At 38.9% G+C, this 21931-nt stretch overlaps 1 protein-coding gene across 18 annotated transcripts in view; it reads right to left on the reverse strand.

Moving 5' to 3' along the window:
• The window catches only part of RBFOX2 (RNA binding fox-1 homolog 2), a 393928-nt gene that overhangs the window by 249703 nt on the left and 122294 nt on the right, over positions 1 to 21931 (reverse strand). Inside the window, exon 1 of one of the 18 annotated variants that reach the window (XR_013179266.1) lies at positions 17447 to 18979. The exons of the other annotated variants lie outside the window; for them this stretch is intronic. The gene's annotated coding sequence lies outside the window, so the exon portion shown is untranslated. Of the gene's footprint in view, positions 1 to 17446; positions 18980 to 21931 lie in introns of those variants that run through there. 18 annotated transcript variants of the gene reach the window in all.

The following is a 21931-nucleotide window of genomic DNA, read 5'->3' on the forward strand; positions in this document are numbered from 1 at the left end:
GGTGTGGACCTTCCTGGCAACATGGGACAGAAATCCTAGAATGTGCTGGGACTCAGCATCAAGGGATTAAGAAAACCTTCTCAATCAAAAGGGGGAAGAGTGAAATGAGACAAAATAAAGTGTTAATGGTTCAGAGACCAAACAGAGTCAAGAGGTTATCCTGGAGGTTATTCTTACGCATTAAAGAGATATCACTTTGTGAATCATGATGCAATGGAGATACTGGAGGAACAGTTGAAAATGTAGAGCTGTGCTCCGGTAGCCATATTTCTTGAAGATGATTGTATAAAGCTTTCACAATGTGACTGTGTGATTGTGAAAACCTTGTGTCTGATGCTCCTTTTATCTACCTTATCAACAGACAAGTAAAACAAATGGAATATAAATAAATAATAGGGAGAACAAATGTTAAAATAACTTTAGATTGAAATACTAGTGATCAATGAAAGGGAGGGGTAAGGGGTATGGTGTGTATGAATTTTTTTTGTTTTTGTTTTATTTCTTTTTCTGAATTGATGCAAATGTTCTAAGAAATGATCATGATGATGAATATGCAACTATGTGATGATACCATGAATTACTGATTATATATGTAGAACGGAATGATCGTAATAAAAAATTTATTTTTTATTTAATAAAAATAAAATTAAAAAAGAATATATTAACCAAGGTATTCTAGAAAATTACGGACCCAACTGCCACACAATTAAATGTACTGCTTTGACTGGAAATTAAAAAATGACTGGCTATCATCCCAATCAGAACATACTAAGTTCATCATTAATTTTAATAATAGTGCTCAGAAATGACTACTGTCCATTATGGTGGTCACACCCACTTTGTCTATTGTGATTAACTGTCACCACATGGCTTCTGTCAACTTGGAATCTGATCACTGCTATTCTGTTTAAGGATTCCAGCTCAGTGACAGCAGTTCTCACAGTTATATCTGACCTACCGAGAAGGGCAACTACAGAGCTCTTCAGGGATGAAGGAGCCAGTCTCACAAATTTATTTCTCAAGGTTCTGGTAAAAGATGTGTCCTCTGGACATTTCTGGGGTGTGTGAGCAGGTCTTCCATGATAAATCCACTCTAACATTTCCATCTCTCTAAGCCTCTGGATCCCCTCCTCTACATTGTATCAGGGCAGTTCTGGCATTTCAACCTCAGGTGATGTCAGCCAACTTTGGATCCACGTTTCAGCCAACCTTCCAAACAAACTGTTAATGCCCTTTTAAGCCCCTTGAGCTACAACAGTGAATGCAGAATCTCTGCTTAGTGGGCCCCTATCAATAAATTCAGCTTGACGTAACCTTATATTCCTTCCACCATTATCCCACACCCTTAATATCCATACCCACACATATCCCCCTGATTTCTGTCTATACACACTGGAAAACCCATGCAGTTCTTTTGGAGTACAGTGTAACTCCTCATGGGTCACACTTTGTACCTCATCTTTCAGGGCCTATTGGGACTTTAGTCTAGTTATAGGTCTTGAAGAAAAGAGGAGTGATGGGGGTGGGTCATGAAGAGAAACAGAAGTGTCTTTCAAGCCAATTACCTCAGGGCATTCCCTTCCAGTTTCATCTGGTGAAACAGGATGAGTCACTCCAGACAGAGGAGTGAGAGCTGTTTCCCCAGGGGAGGCAGTTACAGGGTTAGGCAGGCACTGAAGGGTTAATCTCATTAGATTAGGTTGGATGGCAGACTTTGGGAAACTGGAGGCCAGGAAGCTATTTCCACAAAGCGGGCTGGAGGTCCAGAAGCTCTTTCCTCAGAGCAGTCCATTACAGGTCTATCTAGCAAAGGCTCAGCAGATTCCAGGGATCCTGTCTCCCCATCGCCATCATTATCAAGCCATACACCACTATCCCATTTCAGGATCCCATTATTTCCCAGTTAAAGGCCTTAACTTTAATAGCAGACACCCTACAAGGTTGAGATTTTAGTTTACGTTTGTAAACCTGCTGCTCACACAATGAGGCTTTGTGTCTGCTTTCCAGAGATCTCAAGTCTGAGACCACAGAGCCATCATGATTACTAGAAACAGAGATATTGGGGCCTCTGAGTCTAGTCAGAGGATTAAATCAATTGTAAAACTCCACTTTTTTTAAGATTCTGTTTCTCAAGAATAACTCCTGGTACCAAACTTTTGTTAGACAGGGTTCTCTAGAGAAATAGAACCAACAAGAGAGATCTGTACGTATGAGATTTATTTCATACAACTGTGGGAATGGAAAAGTCCAAAATCCACAGGGCAGGCTGTGAAGCTGGGAGCTCCGATGAAGGATCTGGACGAATTTCACAGGAGAGGTTTGGTGGCTGAAGAAACAGTGAAAGAGTTCCTCTTTTTCCTTAAAAGGCTTCAGCTGATAGGATTATCTCACTGGGGGGGCGGGGGGCGCAGCTGCGCCTTATTTGATCACAAATGTAATCAGCCACAGATGCAATCAACTGACTGAGGATTTAATATACCGACCTTCCAGTTTATAAGATAGCCACGAAATATTCTTGCAGCAACGGTCAGGCCAGTGCTTGCCTGACCAGACAACTGGGCATAATTACTTAGACAAGTTGACACCAAAACCTGCCCATCACACTCCTCAAGCAACAATTCCCCCTCCCCCATGCATCCCCTTATAACCTCTAATGTACCTTATGTCTCTATGACATAAGCTGCTATTTCTAGATATTTCATATAAGTGAAATGAAACCGTATTTGCCCTTATGTGCCTGCTTATTTCATTCAGCATAATGTTTTTGCAGGTTCTCCCATGTTGTAGCATATCTCAGAACTTCATTCATCTGTTAATGGATATTTGACTTACTTCCACTTTTGACTATTATGAATAATGCTGCTATAAACACTGGTATACAAGTATCAGACTCTGTTTTCAATTTCTTTGGTTATATACCTAGTTGTGGAATTGCTAGGTCATATGCTAATTTTATATTTAAGTTCCTAAGGACCTGCCATACTACTTTCAACAGACAGTGTCAAACACAATGGTTTTTAAAATCACTTTTCTAAATGCATTCTGAAAATCATCAATATTATTTCTAAATGATTAGCTAATATACTTGTCTATGGCCATTCAACCTCACTGAACGTGTTTCAAAAGCCGTATAAAAATTAGTGGTGATGAATATGAGTTCCTATTCAAAGCAAGAATGAATGAGATTACCTTTAAGGTGACTAAAGCAACTTCGTCTTTTATGACAGATATATGATTCATACAGCTAGCCAGCCCACTTCGCTGGCATCAATAACTGTTTACAATTCCACTCTGTTCTTGTCTGCTTTTGAGGTACCTTAGATCTCTGTTCGTTTCTCTTTCTCTTTCTGGTTTCTGAGGATCAGAAAATTAACTATCCATTCCATCCATGTAAAAATTATCTATTTATTAACTCTTAGATCCAAATTAATCCTTTTGCCTGCTCTGTGAAAATGGATATGGGCCCTTTAAATATTTTTCCTTTGCCAGCATGTATGCTATGTCAAGCTTTGTCGGTAGAGAGTAGAGGAAAGACTGCAGGAGAAAGGGTGTTGCTTTCTGGTTCCAGTATGATTATTCAGCAGGCTACTGCAGGACAAGTGAACAGGGTTCTAGCTCACAGCTACTGCACTATACAGCAGCCAGCAGCTGCATGCCTCTGATAAGACAGTTCTATATGAAGTGCTTTCCCCAGCACCCCAAAGGGTGGGTTTCTGGCACGTTCGAAAAGGTATAATTTCCAGCAAGTTCTCCTGGTATGGCACCACAGAGACTTTACTTCTCTGTCATTCAGTGAACAACCCTGTCCTCTCCAACAAAGTCTAGGTCTCAACCATAGGGAGATGTAGGAGGGAAACAACTCTTCTTTGGGTGCTTTATCTGAGCCCTAACGGCAGCTGCTATTACAAATTAATTATATCATACATGATAAGCATAATACTACATCACATCACATCATATTACATCTGCCATTCCTATATTCCTTAGAGTTTTCTTATCTGCCAACTTCTTATTACTTCAATCCTCTGTTATAAGTTTTTAGATTAAATATCCTATTCAAATTAATGTGTAGTGTCTCTTTCTTGATTGATATAACTGATATAGGTGAGCTGAAATGAAATTTAATTGCTACTTCCTACATACAGGACAGAAATACACTTACTGTTTTATATACACTACAGCTTTTTATTCCCACAACAACCCCTGTAATATTCCACCTCATTCTACAGTATGGTAACTTTGTCTCAGAAAAAACTATGCAACTTGTTCACAGTAATGGAAATCCAGGTCTATCTGACACTGACCCTTGCTAGTTCTCTATACTTCATTTATTCTTCTTCACAGCACTTGGTAACATTTTTCTAAAAGAATTTAACATCTATATACAGAAAAGAATTAGCATAGCAGCCTGAGACTGCTATCCTTAGAAAGGCTTGCTTGCAAGGTTGGCCCTTGACTGGTACCAGGGATCTTAAGATTTCCAGGGGGTTCTGTTCCTAGATAAAAGTAGTTCACACTTATGTTAAAATGTTTGTACAGGGCGGGCCACAGTGGCTCAGCAGGCAAGAACACTTGCCTGCCATGCCAGAGGACCCGGGTTCGGTTCCCGGTCCCTGCCCATGTTTAAAAAAAAAAAAGTTTGTACAAATAATGTGGTTTATCCTAAAAACTTGGCTTCCTTCTGAGTATGGCATTTTGGAACATACAGACAGAGGGCGCCAATGTGATCAGCCCCCCAGAAAACCTCAGGCTATGAGTTCCTAATGGGCTTCTCTTGTGGATATTTCACACACTGTCACAACTCACTGCTAAAGGAATTAAGCATGTCCAGTGTGACTCTACCGGAGATGACTATTAGGAGTTTGCAATTGGTTTCCTCTATGCCCCATGTACTTTTCTCTTTGATTTTACTTTCTATTCTTTTGCTGTCTTATATCATGGCCATGAGTACAACTATATGCTGAGCCCTGTGAGCCCCAGCAAATCACTGAACCCTGGGCTAGTCTCAGGGACCCCTAACACAAAATATGACATGCGGAGTACTTTATTGAATTCTGTGGACACAAAGATGAATAGGCCCTACGTCTACAAGGAACTTTACAGTCTATTTAAATTTCCCTTCTTTCATTTTCCTAATGTTCACTTCTCAGTCTGTTCACCACTTAAAATAGATTAGATACATTTCCCTGAGCTAAATTACATTCTTCGTACTGAAGCGATGCTAAATAAATATTTAATAAGTCCATCAGGCGAAATGTAAGATACAAAGCTCTAATAAACTCAAAAGGCTACACACATTTTCTCTTTAACGTCCAGTCCTATTGTGCTTCTCATTAAAAATGAATTTACTAACCCATGTACATTGCTGGTGGGAATGTAAAATGGTGTAGCTTCTGTGGAAAACAATGTGGCAGTTCCTCAAAAATTTAAACATAGTTACCATATGACCCAGCAACTCCACTCTTAGGTGTACACTCAAAAGAATTGAAAAAAGGTACTCAAATGCTTACATACATGTTCACAGCAGTACCATTCACTGCAGATCAAAGACAGAAGCAAACTACATGTTCATCAATGAATGAAGTCACGAACAAAACATGACATACCCATACAATGAAATATTATTCAGCCATAAAAAAGAAGTGAAACACTAATAAAAGGAAGATGAACCTCAAAATATTATGTCAAGTGAAAAAAACCAGACAGAATAGGTCACATATTGTTTGATACCATTTATATGAAATACCCAGAATAGGTAAATCCAGAGACTAAAAGCACACTGCTGGTTGGCAGGGGCTGGGGAAAAAAAAGGAAATGACTACTTAAGGGGTATAGGGTTTTCTTTTGGAGTGATGAAAATCTTTTGGAATTCAATATAGGTAGTGGTTACATAACAATGCAAATGTGATAAATGCCACTGAAATATACATTTTACTTTTTGTTGTATGACTGTCACCCCAATTATAAAAATTACCTTTTCACCTATTAGCCATCAATAATCTTTAATATCCAACCAAAAAACAGGTACATTATAGTACATTTCAAATAACAGAACATAAAGAAGCCATTAAAAATTGTATAAAGAATATTTACTGGGCGGGCCACGGTGGCTCAGCAGGTAAGAATGCTTGCCTGCCATGCCCAAGGACCCAGCTTTGATTCCCGGTGCCTGCCCATGTTAAAAAAAAAAAAAAAAGAGAGAGAATATTTACTCACAAGGATAACTGTCTATATTAAATGAAAGACTAAAATATGTTTTTTACAAAATGTATATATGTATATGTTTTTCTTACCAAATATACAGCTCATTTTTCTCCAAAGAAAATTCTCTCTCTCAAAAAAACTTTACCTTTAATTTGAGTCCATTCAAAGTCTCACAGAACATGGTACTCTCTTTCAGTTAATATATTTTGCACAACAAAATACTAGTGCCTAGGGACAACACATTAGCCTGAACATACCCCAGTCAATGTTAGTTTGAAATGTGTATAGATACCACCTCACAGAATCAGTTTTTAAAGGGCAACGGAGGCAAAGAAATAGTATGTAGATTTAGTAATTATTCCAAGGGCTTCGACTTCACAATTTCAAGGGCTGGCTTTTATAAACAACTTTTTGAAAAGCAATGCAAAGGGCAGGCAACAGTGGCTCAGTGGCAGAGTTCTCACCTGCCAGGCGGGAGACCGGGGTTCAATTCCCAGAGCCTGCCCATGCCAAAAAAAAAAGAAACTTCTGGGAAGATGGTGGACTAGGGTAGAATGGATAGGGTATGGGGAAAAAATAACTGTGACTGCAGTCCCAGGGGGTGAGTGATCAAAGAGGGTCTCCAATATTTCCCAGAGAGGAGAAAGGAAGGACATCAGGATGAGGAGCAGGGTGGGTCTGATCAGTCATGACCCCCATCAGGTATGGGCAGTGACACACAGGGAACTGCAGAGCCGAGGGAACCATCCACTCCAACCTGTCCCAGTTGCTGACTGGAAAAACCTCCCAGAACGGCTCCACAGTTGGGAGTGCCTATGGAAAGCACGGAGGCGTGCCTAGCTGTTCACTGTGAAAAGCCACACCCTCGGACACTAAGGGCAGTGGCCAGGCCAGGCAGCACAAACAGCCATCCCATCAGGCTCAGAGAATGGTGGATCTGCCAGATACCAGGTGCTGGGTGCTATGGTTCAGCCACTCCCCAGGCTCCCCCATCCTGCTGTCACATGCTGGAAGCAGTCCCCCCAACCCCCAGTGACAAACGCCATCCTCCCAACCCGCTACTGCAGTAGTGGAAGGGTGGCCTGAGGGGCAGAGGTGCCGGAGGAGCACCAACTGCTGGGAAGAGGCAGTAGGTACAGTTTGGCAAACTACAGGGTTTTTTTTTTTAATATATTTTTCCTGTATTTTATTATTTATATATTTTTATATATGTATGTTTTTACTGATTTTTTTTATTTCTTTTTTTGCTTTTCTCCCTCTTCTGTGGGCACCAGTCTGAGTCATTCCCAATAATTCTTGGGATATATCCTTCTGATTTGGGAGCCTACCACTGCTGAGGTGAAGGGGGGGTTAATTTATTTTACTATTATTACTATTTGGGGGAGAAGGGGTGAGCCAGGAATTGAGCCTGGGTCTCCCACGCAGCAGGTGGGCATTCTGCCACTGAAATACGTATGCACCCCTGCCTAGCTTTTAATAGATCCTCAAGTAGAATTGTACTCCCTACATGAGATCTGGGCCAGAAGAGCTGAAAGCAGAGACAAGGACAGACATATGCACACTTATTTCACAGTGGCACTTTTCATAATCGCCAAAATATGGAAATAATCCAAGTGCCCATCAACAGAAGGATAAACAAAACATGATATATACATATGATGGAATATTAAACAGCAGTAAGACAAAATGAGGTCCCAAAGCATAAGACAAAGTGGATAAACCTTGAGGACAAATGCTGAATGAAGTAAGTCAGACACAAAAGGACAGTTACTGTGTGATTTCACTATTATGACTCTGGTAAAGATCATCTCAGAGGTTACACTGTAGAATACAGCAGACCTAGAGGAAAAGAGAAGCTAGAGATGGGAGAAAGGCTACCTAATGAGGTTGAACTTACATGCAAGGGAATGGATAGAAGTGATAGTAACTAATTAGTGGGGTTACAAAGAACATTGCCATATTGAGGGTGAAAGTGATTGAAAGGGGATGTTTAGTGCCATGTATCCCACTGATTAAATCTACAATCATAAATAAGTTCTCAAATTAAGTATTTCAAAGGTTTGATACTGGACAAAGAATTAATAGTAGAGGAGTATGGGGGGGGGGGGGGACCAAAAATGTACTCTATGGTCAATAGTTAAAAGGTAGATATCAACAGTACCACAGCACTACCAGGAGCAACTGATTGGGGGAAGAAGGACAAATGTTAAGGAGTAGTTTTGATTTAATATTTGGTGAGGCTGCTTGTCGGTTCTTTGTCTCTATGGACCAATGAAAGCTGTCTAAAATTGAGAGTGCTGACTGTACAATGAAGTGAGAATACTGTAAGACATAGTTTGCTTATTTTGAACATTATCCATGATTCCAACAGATGGAGGGAACCGAAGGGTACAATGTCTGAGAAGCAGAATGGAAAACTGAGTTACATTCATATGATAGAATATGGTGCAGCTACAAAAAGGAAGGACCTTGAGAGGCACTCAACAAACTGAATAAACCTTGGGGACAATGTGTTGTGCAAAATCAGTCAGAAACAAAAGAACAAATATGGTAAGGTCTATTTCAGAAAATACTGAAAAGAAAATTGGGGCCTAGACTGTAAGATCTTATAGCAGCCACACTCAGTCTGAATTTATAAATGTATTTCTAGATTCTGAAACATGAGCTATATGTGTATAAGCTGGCATTCCCCTGGAACTTTGAATAAACCATACAGAAAAGGAGTGTTGCAGCCCTGAAAGTTAGCATAGCTATATACAGTAACAGTTAAAGTAACTGAAAAAGAGATCAGGCCTCCACTAGAGATAAAAACGAAGTCAATGTGGCTGGGACTAAGGTAAAAGAGTATACACAGTTAAATGATGATAGTGTATGTACTCTAGATTGTTACCTACTGTATGAGACCAAAGGCAGAGGGGTCTATTATGTCTAGAACCTAAATTTTCTACAATACACAATCTAAATCAACCTGCCTGAATAGCTCATTTAAACAACCCAAACTACTGGAGTCCAGAACAGGATCAAGGCTTTGTAATTCTGTATAGCTTAATGGAATGCCTGGATACATTCCATACCATGGTATGCTGAGAATTAAAAAGTATGGACCCCTTGAGGGTCCAAAGAAAAAATATATATATGGAAACTATTAAACTTTCCCATCTGGGAAATCTCGGGTACCCTCTCAACCTTTGGGTCCTCCAAAGAAAACAGTCCAAGCCCTTGATTTTGAGGAGTATTTCTGAGTGGAGAAGCTAAGACTACCTATAATGAGGCCTAAGAGCTGCTTCCAAGAAACCTCTTTTGCGCTCAGATGTGGCCTCTCTCTCTCTCTAAGTTCAATTCTGCAAGGAAAATCATTACCCTCTCCCCTAAGTGAGATATGCATTCAGAAGTGAAAGTCTCTCTAACTCTTGGGGATGAGTCTGGCCCTGGCATCATGGGATTGACAATGCCTTCCTAGCCAAAAGGGGGAAAAGATGTGTAATAAAATAGCACATCAGTGGCTAAGGAAGATCAAATAGGGTCGCTACTCTTACGCAAATTTCAGTGAGATAGAGCTAATTGCCATGGTTTGCTAAACCCCAACCAACATCACTCCTGGTAACTCTTAAGAACACTGAGGACTGAAACTGAGACTAAAGTTCCATGCACCAAATCTGCTTTCCTGGAACCTATAATTTCCAGAGGGTTCCTAGGTCAGATAAATTAGCCTCTTCAAGATTGTCAACTAATTACAACCCCCTACCCTTTACTGTCAATTCCCCTTCTCAACATGAAAAGTCAGAACAGGCATTGCCTAAAGATTCCTATAGACTGGGGAGAAGGATCAAAGGAAAAAGAGGGGTTATAACACAGAAAATAGGATTTAACAAACAAGTATGACTGCTGAATCACTATAGTGATATTTCTTCGAGGCTCCAGTGTTTTGGAGCAGCTAGAAGGAAAAATATGAAATAGTGGAATGGTAACCCATAACAAACTCTGAAATCTATTCTGTAACTACTTGTTGAAGTGTACTTTGAAAATTGTTGCTTTTTCTTTCTTTTCTTTGTATACGTTATATTTCACAATAAAAAAAAAAGTTTTAAAAAAAAAGAGGCAATGTCAATTAAAGGCAATCCATGATCCAGAACTGAAACTAATAATGGAGGAGGAAAGACGCCAAAAGACATTATTTGGACATATAAAAAAACTGGAACATAGACTGTACAATTTACATCAGTGTTAAATGGATTGAACTTGATAACTGTTCTTAAGGAGAATATAAATGAGTATCTTTGTTCTCAGAATATGTAAAGTGAAGTATTAAATATTTAAGGAGCATGATGTATACAACCTACTCTCAAATGTTTAGAAAATAGATAGATAGATAAATAGATAGACAGATAGATAGATAGATAGATAGACAGATAGACAGACAGATGCAATAAATGTTAGATACTATGGGTATTACTATTAATATTGTATTGCTGGTTTCATAAACATTGATATATTTATGAACTGGATATATGTTGTTCATTATCTACAGCAAAAACATTCACTTTAATCTAAGTCTGGAACAGCTCAATCCAGTCTGGAACAGCTCAATTCAAATTACTTTAACAGCCTCTTGGTTGGTCCAGCAGCCTCTATTCCCCTTCCCAACTCTCTTACAAAGACCAGAGTTAATTACACAAAAATATTCACTTCACTTCCATGCTAATAGTCCTCCCTCGACTGCTTACATGATCAGGTACCAAAAATCCCAAGCCTGGTCTCACCTGGTCATTCTTCTTTCTCCCCATTTGTTTATTCCTTCAACAAACATTTACTGAGTGACTTTTATGCGTCTGACACTGTGATAGGAATATAAAGGCAACTAAATTATGGTTCTTCTCTCAAGAACTCACAGTCTAGTAAGGAGCACATAAACAAATACGATATGAGCCATGTGATAAAATGTAAATATAAGGTCCACAGGGAACAAGGGTACATGGTAGGGATAATGGGGTGACAAAGGCTTAAAGATTTAAAATCACAAAGAAGGAAACCTACACAAGGCAAGTTTTGAATAAGGTTTGGAGAATGATCTCAAATAGCTAATTTCAAAATAAAAAGCTGTACTCAATTTATCTCTACACACGTTGGGAGTGTTTTCCCATATCAACTCCATTTAAACAAACCTCAACAAAATCCTATCTCCCTCCTCAATGCAATCCCTATAACTCTGGCCCAAGAGTTTTCAAAAAGACTGTGAATCAAGACCCATTCATTAGTTAAATAATCAATTTAAGAAGTCTCAACCTTATTTTTTAAAAAAAAGAACAGATTCTCAGCAGCAGTTCTCAAATTTTTTGGTCTCAGGCTGCCTTTGTCCCCTTAAAAAATCATCAAAAATTCCAAAGAACTTTTGTTTACAGAATTATGACCATTTATACCTAATTAGAAATTAAAGCTGGGGACATTTTTAAATAGTTAATTCATTTTAAAATAATAAACTGTATGCTAATATAAATATTTTTATGAGAAATAGCTATACTTTTAAAACAAAGCCAAATTTAGTGAGCAGAATATCACTGTTTTGCAATTTTGCAAATATCATTGATATGTGATTTAGTAGAAGATAGCTGGATTCTCACATTTCCTTCTGCACTCAGTCTGTTGCAGTAAGTTCTTTTGGTTTAAATATACGAAGACAACCTGGCCTATAGATTTGAATTTGGAAAAGGTAGGAGCATTTTAATAGCCTTTTAGATATTTTTTATTCATCTTTGATACTGTACTAAAACTTGACAAGTGCTTTAAGTTTCTTAAAGGTTAGTTGCAATGTGGCACCTGAAATCATGTTATAGATTGAGTTAGACGCCCCCTCCCATGAAAGTATGTTGAAGCTCTAATCCTTAGACCTCAGAATGTGACCTTATTTGGAAATTGGGTCCTTACAGGTGAAATAAGGCAAATTAAAAATGAGGTCATACTGAAGTAGGGTGGTTTCAATTCAATATCTCTGGTGTCCTTATAAGAAGAGAAAATTTGGACACAGACGGGGGAGCATAACACGTGACGAATGAGGCAGAGAACACCATGGACTGCTGGCAAATCAATGCCAAAAGTCAGCAGAGAAGCAGGGAAGAGATTCTTTTCTACAGATTTCAGAGGAAACAAGACCCTGTTGACATCTTGATTGCACACTTTTAGCCTGGAGAACTGTAAGAATAAATGTCTAGCTCCATGATCATGGAAAGTTACTTTATCTGTGGGTTTCAATTTCTTCACCTTTTAAATGAGAACATCACCTACTTCATAGGGTTGTTGCAAAAATTGAGACGATACAAGCAAAGTGAATTGCACAGTGTCTGTCCCTTAACAGAGTAGCACTGCTAAAGAACAATGATACTAAGAAATAACGCCTTATTTGTTGTATATAACTTCACTACATACAAAACATAAGCAGATTTTATAATTATAGGATCATAGATTTACAGAACCTCAAAGATCAACTAATTTTTTTTGGGGGGGTTTACTTTATTTTTTTTTATTAATTAAAAAAAATTAACAACAAACAAAACAATAAGATATCATTCCATTCTACATATATATAATCAGTAATTCTTAATATCATCACATAGTTGCATATTCATCACTTCTTAGAACATTTGCATCGATTTAGAAAAAGAAATAAGACAACAGAAAAAGAAATAAAACAATAATAGAGGAAAAAGTTATACATACCATACCCCTTACCCCTCACTTTCATTTACCACTAGCATTTCAAACTAAATTTATTTTAACATTTGTTTCCCCTATTATTTATTTTTATTCCATATGTTCTACTCTTTTGTTGATATGGCAGATAAAAGGAGCATCAGACACAAGGTTTTCACATTCAGAGTCACACTGTGAAAGCTATATCATTGTTCAATCATCATCAAGAAACATGGCTACTGGAACACAGCTCTACATTTTCAGGCAGTTCCCTCCAATCTCTCCGCTACATCTTGAACAACAAGGTGATATCTACTTAATGCGTAAGAATAACCTCCAGGATAACCTCTCGACTCTGTATGGAATTTCTCAGCCATTGATACTTAGTCTCATTTCACAAAGATCAACTAATTTTAATCCAATTCCCTTAACTGCATACTCCTCACCTTGACCCACACTCACACACAGCATAGACTGACTTCACAGATATGAAAACCAAAATACCACAAAGTTTTAAATGTCCTTCCCACAGTTATAGAGCCCGTAGGGGGGCAGAACTTGATATCAAACACATCTCCTCATCCCTAGCATTCCTATTAGATAACATTATTTCTTTTTTAATTGATAAGGAGAAGTTTTAGGTTCACTGAGGTTAACTGACATATCCAAGGTCTCATAAGCAATAAATAACAACAACAACAATAACAACAACAACAAAAAAAAACCGCAAGGAAACCAAGTCTCCTAATTGCAAGTTTGGGATTTTCCCAACTACAGCTTATAAATCTATCAAAGAATATGAAATTCATTTTGTGCAATTGACAATTATCTGCATCTTAATCTGAATAGAATAACAGACATGACTATATAAGTACTTATTATGACTATGCCAAGTTTTAACCACCAACAAACCAGTCCATGCTGTGAGATTCCATTCAAACTGGTGCTTCACTAAACTGAAGACTTCACAAGCTTTGGCACTTAAAAAAAAGATACCTCATAATTCGCCTCAGGAAATAAAGGAAATATATCCCAAAAGGATAATTCTGCAATTAGGGATATCAAAAATATCCTTTTGAGACAGGCTAACGTGATAGATACTACAGTTCTAAATTAAATTAACAATCCCACCAGAGCCAGAAAGGTCAATATAGACAAAAAAATAAATTTGATTTTAAACTGGGTTTCAATTTAGCTTTTAAATCAGTCTCTTCACTCACACAACTATTCAACATGATGTCAAACCAGTTCTGTTATTTATTAAAAGAAGTTATTCGACCTTCCACAACTTCAACTTTCTGATTTACAAAATAAATGTGATTACGCCTATTTCTCAGGAGTGTTAAGACAACATTAGGCATAACATATACAAAATCACCGAGGATTGTACCTACCCTATAGAGGAAAATTATAATTATCGTTAAATGCTTAAACTTCACATTCTTGCCTTATCCCTCAAATCCCTAAAACTTATAGGAGTAAGTAAAAATGGACTTTCCTATTTCTTACTTCTGCTGTTGCTTCCAATTCCCTAGTGGCTACAATTGCCAACCCTCTGACCCAAACCTCTGCATCTACTTCTGGTGTCCCCAGAACAAGTCCCTACATTTCCTCTCATTGTATTAATTCCCTGGTCAGCAGAAAGATAATATTCATTATTTATAATTCAATGATCTTCTAATAACTAACATGTTAATTCTTGTTTTGAAATCAGTGTGAAGCCTCAAATGAAGTCATCTGAAGGTTTCAGGGTTCAGTAACTTTTTTTTTTTAATTCTAGTTTTTTAAAAATACATATGTCGGGTGGGCCGCGGTGGCTCAGCGGGCAAAGTGCTTGCCTGCTATGCCGGAGGACCTCGGTTCGATTCCCGGCCCCAGCCCATGTAACGAAAACGGAGAAACAAAATACAATAAAACAAGAAAATGTTTAAAAGATGTTTCCCTTTCTTCCTCTCTTCCTTCCTTCTATCCTTCCTTCCTTCTCTCTGTCTTTCCTTTAATAAAAAAAAAAAAAAAAAAAAAAAAAAAAAAAAATACATATGTCATTTTTTGGAACATATGTCAACTATTAAGAAATTCATAAAACAGCTGCCTCAATCAGATTCCTCAGACATGATTCCTCTACCAGCTCAACTACCCAGCTTTTACATTCTTCCTCTTCCAGAGCATTGGATAATAATGTCCACTAAGTAAAGGGCACTTTGTAGAAAAAGAAAAGAGGCAGAGAAATACAAAGTGGAGTTTTTCTTAAGTACAATCAGATGTTCAAGATAGCGGGAAAAGGGCAAGAGGTAAGGAACCTACACAGACTAGGTAGTATTGTGACTCAATTGGTGGCCCATTCTGAAGGAACAGAACGTCTACATAGATTATGAATGAAAAGGCTGAGGGAGAGGGGAAAGGGGAAAACACTAACACATGCAGGCACTATAATGTGCTAGATACTTTATATACATTATTTCATAAAATACATATATAATTATTTCCATTATCAGATGAGAGAAGAACAAGACTCAGAGAGGTTAAATGGCTGAGCCAATGTCAAACAGCTAGTAAGTGCAAAGCCAGAGCGACAATTATAGCTCAGGTCTTTGCACACAGTGGTTTAGTCCAGAGAACCATTTATCCCTAAACCAAGGAAAAGGGAAGATGAGTGCATGCTCATCTACCCACTGATGTAGCCAGACTGTTTTTCTTCCACCAATGGGAACAAATGAGAGATAACGCACCCTTAACCAGGAACAATTACCCATTTATTCCCTATGGCCAAAAAAAGGCAGTGTTTCTTAAAGTTTAATATGCATACAGGTAACTAGAGAAATCTTGTTTAAAATGCAGATTCTGATTCAGTAGGTCCGGGGTAACACCTGAGATTCTGCATTTCTAACAAGCTCTCAGGAGATGATGAGGCTTCACACTCTAAATATATTAAACTGAATTGTTCCCAAACCTGGCTGATGATAAGAATCCACCTGGAGATCTTTATAAAACTATCACTTCCTGGGACCCTCACTCCTGGGTATTCAGTGGATATCTAGATGGGGCCCAGGTAAATTTTAATATAGAATGGGGACCTAGACTGTTAAGCCTAGGCTATCTACAAGGACCACCTATCTTACATAATTCTATAATTCCAAGAAATGTATGAGTACAATTATTGACAAGAACCACAGCAAGCATTGACTGAGAACATACCAATTGTCAGACACTATTCTAACTGCTTTACATATTAGTGTACTTAATCCTCACAACCACTCCATAACACTAGTATCTATAACACCATCATTACCATTATACAGGCGACTTGCTTATTTGTTCAAGATCAGTTATGCGCCCAAGATCAGTTGATGAGTAGCAAACAGGGGTTCAGACTTAAGCTCATCTGATTCCAAAAAGTCTGTGCTCTCAGACACTGCATAACACTGCTTCCCACACTACCAAACGTAATAACACTGATTTTAACCAACATACGAACAAATAAATCTAAATGGGTTACCTCAGAAGATGTTGCCCTGGGTAGGCTACGCTCTTATTCCTCAGACGCTACAATCACCCGAAACACTGCCTCTACTAAAATAAACCACCTAGGAGCTCTTCATCCGAAAATGCCTTCAGAACCTAAACCTATGACTTCAACATCTTCAGCTGTGATAAAAACTCATCATTTGAGCACAGATTTGATATTTTCACCACAACCCCAAGCCAGGAAAAGCCAACTCAAAGAAATCTAGTGTCTGACCAAGCTAGGTACTCTTTTTTTAAGAAAAAATTCAATGCTCGGTATTGAAAATGTTTTCCTCATCACTTGTGTCTGAAGCTGATTCCAAAGAGTTCTTTATGTTTTGCGCAATGGCTGTATCACAAGAGTCAGTTCGTAGTCTTCCCCAAGGTGACTATTTTGAAGGGCAATTTGCATTTGATTCACAGGTTCTGTTATAGTCGTTGAAAAAAAAAATTACATCTCTCAGCCATATTAGAAGAAACACAGTTGCCCTTCACAAGTAATACAAACATGCATATTCAGAACGTCTATCTTAAAGCATGCAGTTTCTCTTAGTTGAATTTCTCCTGCAAAAGCAACTGCTTTGATTTGCTTTTCAGATTCTTTAAGTGTGTTCTATTTATACACACCCACCCATATAAAAATAAATACCATAATCGGACATTAATGAAGCATTTAACTGCATGCAGCTCCATAAAAGGCATTGTACAAAGGCAACTATATATCAAAAATATGCACACAAATACCCTCACATACAAGGGATAAAGACACACACAAATGCTATGGGGATGTAACTATAAAAAGATACTAGAAGTCTACATCTAGATGAGCTCCTTTGTTTAATGAATATGCCCTGTATCAACAAAGAAAATATTCTGCAAAATCAGAATGATTTACAGATTTTTTTTAAATCAGGCATTAATGCAGAGCTGTACAATTTCATACAACCACCAACCTCTCTGCTTGAAATGGACTCCCCACACCTTACTGAAGCCACAATTCCCCTGCACAAACACCCACTCTACCACCCCCATACACTCCCAACTCCCCACCAACCTCACAGGGGTTCCTGGGCTGGTCCATGGAATCTGATGACATCACTCTCTCTTCCTTCCTGGAATTCTAAACCCTGCTGCTCTCCCCTTGCACACAGCTACCATCTCCATGGCAACATCACCTCCTCCTGCTTCCCTATTGGCTTCATGGAGCAGGATACACAGAAGGTTTTCCGTTCTCCCCCCACTACACGCCCCCAAAAATGATGCTTTCAACAGGAACCTGAGCTAAATTTAGCCATTTGGGATTCAGAGTCCTATGACTAAGAAAACACACAGAAAGGTCCTCCATCCTCTATTCCAACCTCCTCTCAACCCCATCCCAGAGAGGCTACTTCACCTCCTCTAGTCTCCAATCGAAAAGTAACGATATCTGCTGAGTATTAAAAACAGGTGGATGGCCACCTATAAAGCTGGCACACACAAAAAAAATTCTAACACTCACCTCCTCCCAACAAGAGAAAGAAAAAAGAGAACAAAAATAAAAGTATGCACTAGTCAAAAAAAAAAAAACGACTAAGACATTTCATGTGTTAACATCAGTCTTTGGCTGTTTTCTTCCATCGAAGCCAAGGATTGGGAAATCCTAAAGGTCAAATAGTCTCTAACATCTTAGAAAACCTTATGCTCCTTGCTATTTGCTTGATATCATTTCCTCATCATAGAAAGAAAAGATGGAGAAGGAAGTGAGCTAGGAAAACTAAAACATGCTAAACAAGGAACCACAAATCCTGGGTCTAATTTCCCATTCAAAGGACTGACCTACTATGTAAATTGGAGCAAGTTCTCACATACTTCATCTAAAAGCAGCCACACAGGGATACTATTAAGAATTACTGACACAAAGGCTGAAATCAACTTCCGGGTAAAGATGGCGGCTTAACAATGTGCGCATTTTAGTTCATCCTCCAGAAAAACTACTAAATAACCAGAAACAGTACAGAACAGCTCCTGGGGCCACGTCAGTGACCACACGCACAGCATACCCCAGTCTGAACCAGCTGGACCAGCTGCTAGCACTCCCCAAAACCATGAGTTCCCAAAGCGGCGGCAGCCAGCGCCCATCCCACACAAGCTGCTTCCCAGAGGGGAAAGGAAAGGACTTTACCAGCAGCAGGGACTGGGCACAATCAAACGCCAATTGCGGAACTAATCAACAAATTCTGACTACTAAAAATAGGCCCCCAGCTTAGGTGAACCTGATCAAAACGGAGGTTGCTCATTTTTGCCCCGGCACCAAGGGGGCAGGACTGACAGAAAAGGGGGGGGGGGGAGAAGGAAACAGAGGTTTTTGTGGCTGTGTATCTACAAAGGCTTCACTGCCTCTGGATATAGCAGCAGGACTTCTCAGGCTGCAACTGCCCCAGGCATAGGCAGAAGTGAGCTCTTTTGGGGGCTTATCTGGAGCTCGCGCCTTTCCCAGGGGAGGGGTGAAGCCCCACCCAGGTGGAATTCCTCCATCAAGGAATTCAGACACCAGGGCTTGGTAATTTGAAGTCATTAAAACCAGCCTACAACCTCTCCTGTCTCCACCACGCCCCCAGCAGGGAGAGTCTGCCAAAGTTAAAGGTACCGCATCATCTTATGCTGGTGGGACCTGCAGTCAGACAAGCGCCACATACTGGGCAGGACAAAGAAAAACAGAGTCCAGAGACTTCACAGGAAAGTCTTTCAACCTGCTGGGTCTCACCCTCAGGGAAAACCAACGCAGATGACTCTTTCCTCCTGATAGGAGGCCAGTTTGGTCTGGGAAAATCTGGCTGGGGTCTATAATATCTAAGTAGACCCTCCTAAGTGTGTGTGGGGGAAAGGCACCACACAAGCAGGGCAAGAAACAAGAAAACAAGAACTGAAAAATTCTCCTCTGTTAAACAAAACTTAAGCTAAAGGTCCAGATAAAGCTGAACGGAATGTCAAAGAACATAGACAACAAATTCATCCAGCAAGAAAACCCTAGATAAAAGAAGTGAAAGCAATCTCCAGAATAAACTAATTAAGGTAAATAAATGCCTAGATGCCAGCAAAAAATAACAAATCACACTAGGAAAGTTGAAGATATGGTCCAGTCAAAGGAACAAACCAACAATTCAAATGACATACAGGAGCTGAAACAATTAATTCAGAATGTACAAACAGACATGGAAAACCTCTTCAAAAACCAAATCAATGAATTGAGGGAGGATATAAAGAAGGCAAGGAAAGAACAAAAAGAAGAAACTGAAACTCTGAAAAAACAAATCACAGAACGTATGGGAATGAAAGACACAGTAGAATAGGTGAAAAAAACAATGGAAACCTACAATGGTAGATTTCGAGAGACAGAACATAGGATTTCTGAACTGGAGGACGGAACATCTGAAATCCGACAAGAAACAGAAACCATCGGGAAAAAAATGGAAAAATATGAGCAGGGACTCAGGGAACTGGAAAGACAACATGAAGCACACGAATATACGTGTTGTGGGTGTCCCAGAAGGAGAAGAGAAGGGAAAAGGAGGAGAAAAACTAATGGAGGAAATTATCACTGAAAATTTCCCAACTCTTATGAAAGACTTAAAATTACAGATTCAAGAAGTGCAGCATACCCCAAAGAGAATAGATCCAAATAGACATACGCCAAGATATTTAATAATCAGAATGTGAGAGGTCAAAGAGAAAGAGAGGATCTTGAAAGCAGCAAGAGAAAAGCAATCCATCACATACAAGGGAAGCCCAATAAGACTATGCGCAGATCTCTCAGCAGAAACCATGGAGGCGAGAAGACAGTGGGATAATATATTTAAATTATTAAAAGAGAAAAACTGCCAACCAAGAATTCTATATCCAGCAAAACTGTCCTTCAAAAATGAGGGAGAAATTAAAACATTTTCAGACAAAAAATCACTGAGAGAATTTGTGACCAAGAGATCAGCTCTGCAAGAAATACTAAAGGGAACACTAGAAGATACAAAGACAGAAGAGAGAGGTGTGGAGAAGAGAGTAGAAAGGAAGACTATGAGTAAAGGTAAAAAGAAGGAAAATTAGGGCGGGCCGCGGTGGCTCAGCGGGCAAAGTGCTTGCCTGCTATGCCGGAGGACCTCGGTTCGATTCCCGGCCCCAGCCCATGTAACAAAAACGGAGAAACAAAATACAATAAAACAAGAAAATGTTTCCCTTTCTTCCTCCCTTCCTTCCTTCTATCCTTCCTTCCTTCTCTCTGTCTTTCCTTTAAAAAAAAAAAAAAAAAAAAAAAGAAGGAAAATTAGATATGACATATAAAATTCAGAAGACAAAATAGTAGAAGACAGTACTACCCATGCAGTAATAACACAATGTTAATGGATTAAACTCTCCAATCAAAAGACATAGTCTGGCAGAATGGATTAAAAAACAGGACCCATCTATATGTTGTCTCTACTCAAAGGACACGAGGCCAAGGACACAAATGGACATTTACACACTAATGTTTATAGCAGCATTATTAACAATTACCAAGAGATGGAAACAGCCAAAATGTCCATCAACAGAGAGTTGGCTAAACAAACTGTGACATTTACATAAGATGGAATATTATGCAGCTGTAAGACAGAATAAAGTTATGAAGCATGTAACAACATGAACGGACCTTAAGGACATTATGCTGAGTGTGATTAGCCAGAAACAAAAGGACAAATACTGTACGGTCTCACTGATATGAACTGACATTAGTGAATAAACTTGGCATATTTCCTTGGTAAAAGAGACCATCAGGAGATAGAAATAGGGTGAGATATTGGGTAATTGGAGCTGAATGGATACAGATAGTGCAACAGGACTGAATACAAAAACTCAGAAATGGACAGCACAGTATTACCTAACTGTAATACAATTATGTTAAAACACTGAATGAAACTGCATACGAGAATGAGAGGCGGAGGAGGGCAGGGGCATAAATGAAATCACAAAGAAAGATAGACGATAAAGACTGAGATGGAGTAATCTAGGAATGCCTAGAGTGAATAATGATAGTCACTAAATGTACAAATTTAAAAATGTTTTTGCATGAGGAAGAACAAAAGAATGTCATTATAGTAGTGTGCTGAAAATAGATGGTAATTAATATTTTAAAATCTCAACTAACGTGTGAGACTAAAGCAAAAAATGTTTATTTAGTACAAATCTATACTTTGACTAGTGCATCTCCTAATATAACTTATGTAGATAGTTGATTGAACACCTTAAGTACATGGAACTTTGTATAGGACATGAGATTTTGTTGGTTTGTCCAGGTGATGCCCCGATGAATCCCAGAGTGATTTGATCAGTGAGTGGAAAAGTATTTGCAAAGTCCCCTTCGGGGAATGGTGAGAACGGGGGAAAACTCCACGTCCCCAAGTTGAATTCTTGATATTCTCACAAGCAGTATGGACAACCAAAGCTATAGGCTGAGCCCCCAGTCTTGGGGTTTGTTCATATGAAACTTAACCCCACAGGGGATAGGTCAAGTCTACTTAAAATTAGGCCTAAG

The sequence above is a fragment of the Tamandua tetradactyla genome, chromosome 7, assembly GCF_023851605.1.
Source record: "Tamandua tetradactyla isolate mTamTet1 chromosome 7, mTamTet1.pri, whole genome shotgun sequence".
NCBI classification, from domain to species: Eukaryota; Metazoa; Chordata; class Mammalia; order Pilosa; family Myrmecophagidae; genus Tamandua; species Tamandua tetradactyla.